General features: G+C 46.5%; 1 protein-coding gene across 2 annotated transcripts in view; it reads left to right on the top strand.

Annotated features, from left to right (window-relative positions):
* chrm3a (cholinergic receptor, muscarinic 3a) overlaps window positions 1-10,000 on the top strand; it is a 69,399-nt gene that overhangs the window by 44,145 nt on the left and 15,254 nt on the right. Inside the window, exon 3 of one of the 2 annotated variants that reach the window (XM_076137185.1) lies at window positions 1,425-1,565. The exons of the other annotated variant lie outside the window; for it this stretch is intronic. The gene's annotated coding sequence lies outside the window, so the exon portion shown is untranslated. The remainder of the gene's footprint in view (window positions 1-1,424; window positions 1,566-10,000) is intronic. 2 annotated transcript variants of the gene reach the window in all.

Genomic DNA, 10,000 nt, shown 5'->3' with positions numbered 1-10,000 from the left:
GAGGTTGATGAGTGTGAGTGGCCGCTGAGCAAACAGTGGTATTGGTGAATCAGCCAGCGTTTGTCTTACTTTGCTTTCCCTCCTTTAATTTCCTGGTGGGGTCAGTGGAAGTTAATTAGTTGCCGTTCCCGTGATTGTTATCGCCGCTCCACAGACACCTGTCAGGTGGCTTTGGCTGATAATGTTTAAAGGACCAACAGTGGCGTTCATCGCTCCTGTGCTGAGGCCGGGCAGAGTCAACTCACAGGCGCTTTGTGTTCAGTCGCATAAATTCCCATCATTCATCCTCAGGCCAGAGAAGCAGACAGACTGTGACTGGCTGTCCGTCAAAATATGACAAAGACTCAGAATCAGCCGTCCTTCAGCCAAAGGATAAACGATTACATTTCGGTCTTCCAGCCGCCCTTTGCTCCATTTATTCAGGAGCTGTATCGTTTTCATACACAAACAGATCGTGCTCCTCAGCAGTCGAGTGTGAAACCACGTAAAGCAAACCCACATTCATGATGAGGAGGGGACGTTTTCACCCTGAATCTCTCCACAAGGAAATAGTTTTCATTAAATTGTTAATTAAAGTAAGTAAACAAACAAACAGACCAGTAATAATCTGATTTCATCCTGGATTCTTCTGTTATTGGCTGTTTTTGCGTTGTTTTCCCATCTTTTTCCATTCCTCCCTCACCCGAGCTGCTCTATCGTGTACGTATGAGGGCTGATTTGGAGGAAGGCCGCAGGGACGCCCGGTGATAACGGCGAGGCGAACGAGGGCTGCATTTGAAACGCGTAAATGCAATTGTGGAATGTGATACATGGGAGGCGATCTGATTTGAACCGACGCAGCCCAGAGTGAAACGCAGACGCAATCCAACACTCAGTCACATCTGATCAAAGACGTCTCATTCCTCCTGATCCCGGCTCCTCGTAGAACAGAGATCCCACTGAAAGCAACAGATGGGTGAGAACAACAGGCGGAGGGCAGAAAGAGACGGAGAGGGTGATTAGGAGACAAAAGAAGGAATAAAGATGAGAATGTAAAGGATTAAACGTCTCGAATTGCTCTTTATCTTCATATTCAATTACCAGATGAGAAAAGGAACTGCTTTGAGCCTTAAGCAACTGTAATATAAGTAAAATATGAGACATTAAAGTGGCACAGGGGAGCGTTGTGATGTTCTACTAGTTGGCAGTGTAGTATTGTTAATTGTTGACATGATTTGTGTTGTGTTTTTGTTCTCCAGTGTGTGATTTGTGAGGGACAGAGGAACATTTAATAGTAACAAACCATCCATCCAGCCATTCGCTTCATCGTTTTTCTGTTGTTGTTGTTTTTGCTCCTGCAGAATTTCAATAATTCAGCCTTGGAAAAGAAATAAAGTCAGTGGTAAAAAAATAAATCGGTAATATTTCACAATCCTTTCCTCCAGGATCAACATTGCAGAAGTTCCTCCGCTCGGCTGGTAGACAGACCAGCACCAGAGCCTCAATCCAGCAGCCATCCTCCATAATCGTGACGCCAACGCTTCACAGGAAAACACATCGATAGGAAAGCGCTGATGTTTTTACTGGTTAGTACACAGAAAGTAAAGTTTTTCTTCCATTTCTTGAACTGGTGGATTGCAGATGAATTAATCATGAGGTGCATCCTTTACTCCCTGCTCTGCCTCAGGATCTATCAGGACAAATGTTCCTCAGATTAAATCAACCAGAGCTGAAGAGTCTGACTAGGATAAATAGCACCAACGTCTCCTCTGATTGAGTCGATGATTTTGCTAATTTGTGGAGGACCTTTTAGCTACATTTGCATATTCATAGGGGAATAATTTTCTTGATACTTGTAGCTCCTAATTATATGAAATTAATCAGCTTAATATACTCAAATATAAATATTTCTATATAAACTTTTTAGATGAATGTTTCAGTTCTACTCCTCCTGTCATCGGCATTACTGCTTCTGCTTGATTGTGTGTGTGTGTGTGTGTGTGTGTGTGTGTGTGTGTGTGTGTGTGTTTAGTAACATAGATTTCATTAGTTTGCATCTGTGATTATTTTACCGTTATAATGAGTCAAGCACCTGAGCAGATTTATGAATCTCCCTCCATCAGTCTCTGGATCATTGCACACAAACCCGGAAACACAACAGAGCGCACACACTAATCAGCACAAATGTTGAATCAGGGTGCAATAGAACCAATAATGAAGTCAGCATATTTAGCATCACATGTGTTTGCTGAGGGGCCGTCTCTAAATGAGCTCCCTGGGAGGAAGGGAACCGACCCAAATGAAAACGCTCCATCAAATCCTGCTGGCAGGCGGACAGGATCAGATCCTCTCTGGCAGGCGGACAGGATCAGATCCTCTCTGGCAGGCGGACAGGATCAGATCCTCTCTGGCAGGCGGACAGGATCAGATCCTCTCTGGCAGACGGACAGGATCAGATCCTCTCTGGCAGGCGGACAGGATCAGATCCTCTCTGGCAGGCGGACAGGATCAGATCCTCTCTGGCAGACGGAGGCGGCTACACTTGGCTAATACTAATTAGAAGTTGACTGGCATCAGGTTAGGTCGTGCTCAGCAAATCACAGAAGATAAATTAGCTTCAATTGAGGAATTTAACACATTTCTGTCTCTCCGGCGAGCTTGTGAGAGCGACAGGTTCTGGATGTCTGACACGAGCAGGAGACCACATAGAGTCTGGAGATGTTGACCTGTAATTACAGAACATCCAGGGACTCTACAGCCGTCCATCACTGCCTACATGGCTTCATGTTTCACCGCTAAATTCCACATCAGCTGTAATTCTGTTTGCCTGTGGGCTGCTGTGGAGGATTTGTGATGGACAGGTCCTTCAGCCATGGTGCCTGGCAGTATTCTGGACCCAATCCAAGCTAAGATGAAGGCCATTATGCTCCTCATACTGTAGGAGACTGGAGTGCAGCATGAAGCATGCCAACACCAGAACAGCCTCTTTGAGTATGAAGGCAGAATATTGTTATCAGCAGATCAGGAGACATTTAAAGCTTTCATCTTTATGTATAAGTCAACGTCTCTTGTAACTCAGGTTTTGTCATACCTGCTTGGTTGAGCTCTGTAGGTGGATTTGTGCGTCATCTGCAGTTGTACCCTGGCTGATCATGAACTCTGGGTAGTGAGAGACAGAGTGACATCATAGCATGTGAGGTGTATGGAGTGAGAAGCTGCTTCCTTTGCAGTGAAAGGAGCACAGGAAGTGTGTGAGCCGCTCATGAGGGACGCCTCAGGGAAGCGTAGGAGGAGACCCTGAGGCAGAGCCAGATCGTGATAGAGGGGTTATATATACTTGTAGACTGAGGATTACATCTGAGTCTGGGGATCCCCTTGAAGAACTAGAGGCTGAGGAACATCTGGTACTTTGATCAGCACCACCTGCCACCATCAAGACCCAAAGAAATGGCGGGAAATGTGTTCTTATTATTGAATCCTTCATTTTCTACTGAAATTGGCACTTTTATTGTTCAAAATATAATTAAGAAAAGACTCTTGCCATAAACTGAAGTTGACACATTTACAGTAACAAATGTGAAGACTCCCTTGTGTTTATGTCATGTTATGTGTTTGTCATTCACACACAGAGAGAGCAGTCTTATATAACAGCACCACTAAGCACGACCACAACAACGACCTCTGACAGCTCAGTGACACTGTGTCAACACAAAGCCGTCCCTGCCAGCTTGGCTCAGGCTGGATTTATGACACTGGGCTGAATTAAAGCACACAGGTGTGGCTCATAAAGTCTAGATCATCATTGGATTACTCTTTAATACTCAGAGTCGCCTCAGGCTGCATGGCGGCGATGGCCCTACATTACTTTGTGGCATTAATCTTCCCTCTTTGCTTCTGCATCTCTGTCCAATAGAACAACAATGGTCAGGTCATATTTTCATACAAACATTTGCTGGGACAGTGAGTGGTGTGTGTTAAGTGTTATAGTCGTCCTTGACAAACAGTGGGAGCAGCAGCAGCAGCAGCTTTCCCACGTGGAATAGAGGAACACACACACACACCTGCAGTGTATGAAAGCGGTTCATTATCCCTGGGTTTGTTATCACGCTCGCCTCTCTCACCGCAGCTACTGAGGATTTATTATAATGTATTTTTTTGGAGACCATTGAGAAATACATGGAGGAACGGAGGAAGCACTTTGGATACTTTCACGGTTGGCTTCAGTCTCCTGACGTGATTTGCAACATCTGCATCTGGACCCAGGTAGAGAAGGGCGGAGGAGGCAGGAGGAGGTTTCTGCTAAAACAAATCCACAACTCCCTGCCATATTTCTTACAGACTTTGGATTTGCTTGTTTTCAGTCTAATAATAAAGAGCATGTTCAGGATGAGGAGAACAGAGAGAAAGTGTAAGTCACAGCATTATTGTCATTTCACACCAGCCTACGTTGCTCCTGCGAGCCACCGAGGCAAAAACTCTCACCATTTATTTCACACGCAACCTGCTCAACTCCTTTAATGTCAGAGGAGCTGAAGTATGAAAAGTGCTGCAGCTATCCTCATGCGTTGTCATGTGGGTATAATGTATGATGATCACTGCAAGGGCACATGTCCCCTTTTGAAGTATAAAGGGAAGCAGAGTCGCAAAATCTGATGTTGGCACTTCCGTTTGAACCAAACCCATAGATGCTGAACTGCTTAACATCCGTCAACATCTAACGTGTCTGAATGAACCACCCAAAGCACACGGCTGATAAGCCAGTGTTTGGCTGCCATCCATGTTTCACAGTCGGCTGTTGTCTTTGTTGTTGTTTTTGTTGCCTTTCGGGTGCGAGCCAATCCAAACCGAGCAGGGTGTTTTTACTGAGCGTGCACGGCGGTGCTGCAGCAAGGCAGAGTCCATGTGGATATCTGTGTTCTATAAACACTGAAGCATAGCAGAGCTTTCACAGTGTGTCCCTAAATGAAAGGAGGTTGTGTAAATGTGTGTATGGTGTCCCTTCAGCAGGAACAACTGATCACTCTGTGCATAGAGACAGAGGGAGACTGGCTTATGTACCCGGCAAGTTAATGAAATTGTCAAAGCAACATGAAATTGACAACATTTGTATCAGAAAGTGCAGCGTGCGATATCGGGACAGGGGTGTCTCGGGGAGGGAATGATTGGCAGCACCCATTCACGAGCCGTAAATACATCCAAATGAGCGACTTCCTGGCTGGTTGGGCGAGCGGTTAGTGTCTGACTAACCGCTTGGCACCTCGCTAAGTTTGCATACAGATGGCAAATTAGAAGACTCATTAAAATCGGGATGTGCTGGAGGTCACTGTTGAGCCCCAGATGGAGATTTCCTGAAAATGTGTTAAATATCCAAAACACAGGGTTATATTTTTAGTAATTGCATATTACCAGGCCAGAGTGTATTATGGGATTGGACGGTGAACTGAACTGAGGAATGATTGAAATAATATTAGGGCAGAGAGAGAGAGACAGAGAGAGAGAGAGAGAGAGAGAGAGAGAGAGAGAGAGAGAGAGAGAGAGAGAGAGAGAGAGAGAGAGAGAGAGAGAGAGAGAGAGAGAGAGAGAGAGAGAGAGAGAGAGAGAGAGAGAGAGAGAGAGAGAGAGAGAGAGAGAGAGAGAGAGCAGTGTCTTATCAATCCATCCAAACAGGGCTCTTGCAATTTTCTTCAGGTATCAACTCAGTAACGATGCTGAGGCGTCTAGCAGCCAACTGTAACATCTCCAAATCAATGTTCAAAGTAAAGGGAACGCTGAGGTGGAGAGGCTAATGTGGCACGACGGCGCTGTTGGATTATGTTTTCCAGATCAGTAGAGTCGATCTGATTTATAGATGTTTCTGAGCGGAGCGACAGTTTGACGTGCGTCAGGTGACGGCGGTGCTGTGTGTTTAGGTTCAACTGTGTTCACGGCTTAAGGTCGCTCTCCGTGGGATGAAAGAAAGAAGGGAAGAAGAAAAGAAGGAAGGGAAGAAAGAAAGAAAAATAGAAGGAATGAGGGAGAGAAAGAATGAGAGAAAGGCAGGCAGCGTTATGTCACAGAGCCCAACCAGTGAGAAAGACAAATATGTTCCTGTGACAGATCCAGGATGTGGATTTGGCCTCAGATTCCTGGTGTGAACTCTCCGGGATCAAATCTCAACTGGCAAGTAGCAGCTACTTTTGTTTGCTAAGGCCTGAATTTTGGTATTGATCTTCGTGGTCACATAGCGACGGCGTGAAACAATCAACCCTGGTGCCTGTGCAGATGTTTGGCTGTGTGAGTTTCTCCTCACCTGAAGGACTCTGCTGCCTCCACTGACCCTCCTCTCCTCTCCTCTCCTCTCCTCTCCTCTCCTCACCTCTGCCCTGCTCTGCTCGCTTACTTCTCCAAAAATGGCACTTTGTTTAGTATCGGCAGAGATAAAAAGGAAAAAGCATGTATCTGTAGAGGTGAAGGTCTTTTGGGTTTGTGCAGGGATGCAGAAGTTCAGAGGGCTGATCTGTGCCTCCCCGGGTGTTAGTGGAGGATCCTGAGACGGGGGGGAGAATATCTGAAATCTGAGCTAATGAAGCATTGAGTGAATTGAGGCGCGGTGTGTATTGTGAGTCATGTGCACGCCGGCAGCTCAACGTCGGCCAGCCAACAAGTTCTAATCACATTGAGAACTTCAAACAGGGTCGGCTTCTTCTTCTTCTTCTTCACCTGGCTTAGTCCCGACTGGAGGCTTTCCACTCACTGGGTTCTTCAGAACTTAGCCTGAGCCGCGTTCATACGAGGTCCATCTTGTTTACGTGTTGGACACTGGAGCTTATCCGTCTCTGCCTCTATCTCCAGTCACATCTGTTTCTAGCTGCAAAATAACATTACGGAAGGAAATCAAGCAACAGCAGATATGAACGTTCATGCAGGTCGACACCCCTGTGTGTGTGTGTGTGTGTGTGTGTGTTGGTGTGTGTGTGTGTGTGTTAGTGTTAGAACCTGCACCAAATGAAGCATCAACTCAGGATTGAGTGTTTCTTCTTCGCTGATGTCCGCAGCTCAGGAGCTCAGAGAGGAAATGAGACAATTTCATTCATTCGTTCAGAAAATTTTCAAATGTTTCTCCCTCTAACCGCCTCCGGGCTCCGTTGTGACATGATGACAGGGTTGAATGAAAGCCCGCCCCCTTGATTGGCGCCATATTGTGCTGCTGTGTTTAAGTGGAGCACATTCTGAACCGGGTCCAACGATCCCGCTGTTGATTCGTAAACATGGTGTTTGGATTTAGCTTCCAAAATTCTCCATCTGCTGTTTCCCCTCAGCTCCCTGCTTCTTTCCTCCAGCAGAGCAAGAAAACTGTCACATTCAGTGTTTACAGCAGAATATTTGTATCCTTTTTCTAAGAACAAATGAGCTTCTTTCCTTCTTTCCTTCTTTCCTTCTTTCCTTCTTTCCTTCTCTCCTTCTTTCCTTCTCTCCTTCTGAATCCTCTGCACTCTGCAGTAGGCGATGTTGGCTTACTTGTGTTTGCGGCAACAAAAGCTTACAAATCTGAAAACACTTCACCTGGCCTCGCTCTCGCTCGCTGATATATTATTCATAAGATTCCGACTCCAGTCTGACCTTAAAATGCCAGCGTTGATTCTGAAACCTGATTGACAGGCAAACATACAATGGAGTGGTTTCTGCTCTGTGCGTCATCGCCGGCGTCATCCTGCCTTTGCATTGGCGGCTTACCGACCTGTATTTAAAATGAAATACCCTCTCAGGATCTCGATGGGACTCCTTCACTTCAGATGCTGATGGACCACACACTTGATAATTCACTTTCTCACTTCCTCCATGTCTCAGGAAATGAATACGTCTCGTACGTTCTCCGTACCGCCGCTGCTTCCTGATGTGATTCCTCTCCATCACATCCACATGTGACAGCCAGTCCATGTGTTTAATTCCCACATTGCATACTGTGTGTGTGTGTGTGTGTGTGTGTGTGCGGGGTCACCCTGGGAGGACGCCAGCGCTGATAACAGTATTATATGACTTGAATCCGGTCCGCTGGGGGATTCCGCCTCTTCCTCTCTTAGCCTCTGCTGGTCTACGTCTAATAGTTCCTCTGCGTCTCCCTCTCATGCTCTCCCTCTTAACCCTCATCCGTCCCTTCACAGTAAAGCATCAGATCACAGGCAGATATGCAGAGGATGAGCTGCAGAGAGGGAATATGTCTCCACAGGGTGTTTAGGACTTTATTGATGGTTTAAGGACACAGGATCGGTGCGACCTTTGGATTCTAACGGTCCACAGGAACGACTGAGGTACTTGTGTGGTTATAGTGTTTATCTTTGTCCGCCAATCTGAGCATTGAGTCATATTCCCACTCTTAGGTCTGTTTAAATAAGTTGAAGGACTTGGGGAACTCTTCATTTCAGGTTTGACATCTGAAACGAGACTCACAAGAGCCTCTCGGGCGAGCAAACGGCCGTGCAGATAGAGAGAGAGGTGTTTCAGGAAAACTTGGTTCTTGGCAAAGAGGCATGCAGGGACGGGGACGGGGGGGCCGGAGGGGGAGGGGGGGGAGAGAGAGAGAGAGAGAGAGAGACATTATGTCCTCGCCACTTGTTTGAACTGCAAGAATGATTAGATGATTTCACCCTGTGCCTTTTATTTTCCCCCAAACACCGACGCAGTCATCGACGTTTTAGTGGGTTTGTTTTTATGGTTAAGAGTCCAGCAGAGCAGCAAACATTAAAACGCTGGGATTTACACAGCCGGCGCTCCGGCGGGACACTTTGGGAATTACAAGAAGCTACAGGTGTAAAGTGATTATGACCAAGCTCAGTCTTTAATGTCCTGTAAATCCACTCAAGGTGAGAGGAAGTGGGAGAGTTAGTGGGCTGAGAGGCATGAAGGCGGATTGTTCTGTGTATTAAAAGTGAATGAAGGTCTGGAAAAGGTTCAGAGGAATAAAGTGGGGATGAAAAATCAAGAGCAGGTGAATATTCATGGAGTCATAACAAGCAAGCTGTGTGTGTGTGTTTCCTTTATAGCCTGTAATGGCTCTGATTTTATGGGCTGCACCGCCCACGCAGCATTCTGGGAGTCTGCTCTGCTCTGTGCCGCTTCAGGCAGCAAACACTCCCACACCGCCGCCATCCCCGTGTTCTTACGCCCGATAGGAGCCCAAAGTGAGTCTTTTCCACTCAGCAGGGCTCCGCACGGCGCTGCAGAGGCTGCGGAGGATCTCATTACTCTCCATCCTCCTAATGTGTCTGTCAGCGCGCCGGATGGAAATTATTAGACGCCGCGGATCATGGTTCAGATGATGCAGAGGAGGGGGGGGGGGGTCAGTATTTATTATGCAAGATAGAAGTGGCTTGCGTCGTAGCCTTGATTCCTGAATGCCTCTCATGTGCGTCATCATTGAAGCTAATCGATGTTTTCCTGTTGGTTTTGTGTCGGAATGCATCTCTTCCTGTCTAACTCCTGTCTCTGTTTGGATCCAAAGCTTCTGCGTCAAAGAGCTGCGTCCTCGTCTCGTCCATGTAAGGCCCCGGCTGTGAACACACACACACACACTCATTTTTTCATCTTCCCCCTTTGATGTCTCGGCAGCAAAAAGCCAACCGGCGGTGCGGTTGATCCATCATGCGTCTGTCAGCCATTAGCATTCAAGGCCCATTAGCCAGCAAACACCCAATATAATATATAATTGTAGGCTATAAACTGTGATGAGGCTCCTGACAAGCTGGGCCACTGAACATTGTTTTGGATTTAGGGCTCTTAATTCCTGCTCAGGACTCTTTATTCTCTCAATTTGGGATGTTTGAAAGCAGGAAATAAGGAAAACTACTACTCTAAAGCATTCACACCAGGAGAAGCACTCCTGCAACAAAACAACAACAAAACAAAACAAAACATTCCTCCTCATTTTCGCTCAATTTCCAGCTTTGAAATCTGTCTGAGCCGAGCGGATCGATGCAAGGTGCAGCATCGCCATCCAATTCATATCAACTCTGAACGTTCCAGCCCCATGAATTAAATATTAAAC

The sequence above is a fragment of the Genypterus blacodes genome, unplaced genomic scaffold, assembly GCF_046128005.1.
Source record: "Genypterus blacodes isolate CSIRO-AG114 ecotype Tasmania unplaced genomic scaffold, CSIRO-AGI_Gbla_v1 ptg000299l_1, whole genome shotgun sequence".
Taxonomy (NCBI): Eukaryota; Metazoa; Chordata; class Actinopteri; order Ophidiiformes; family Ophidiidae; genus Genypterus; species Genypterus blacodes.
Note: the sequence above shows the minus strand (reverse complement) of the source record. Positions and strands in the feature narration are given on the sequence as shown.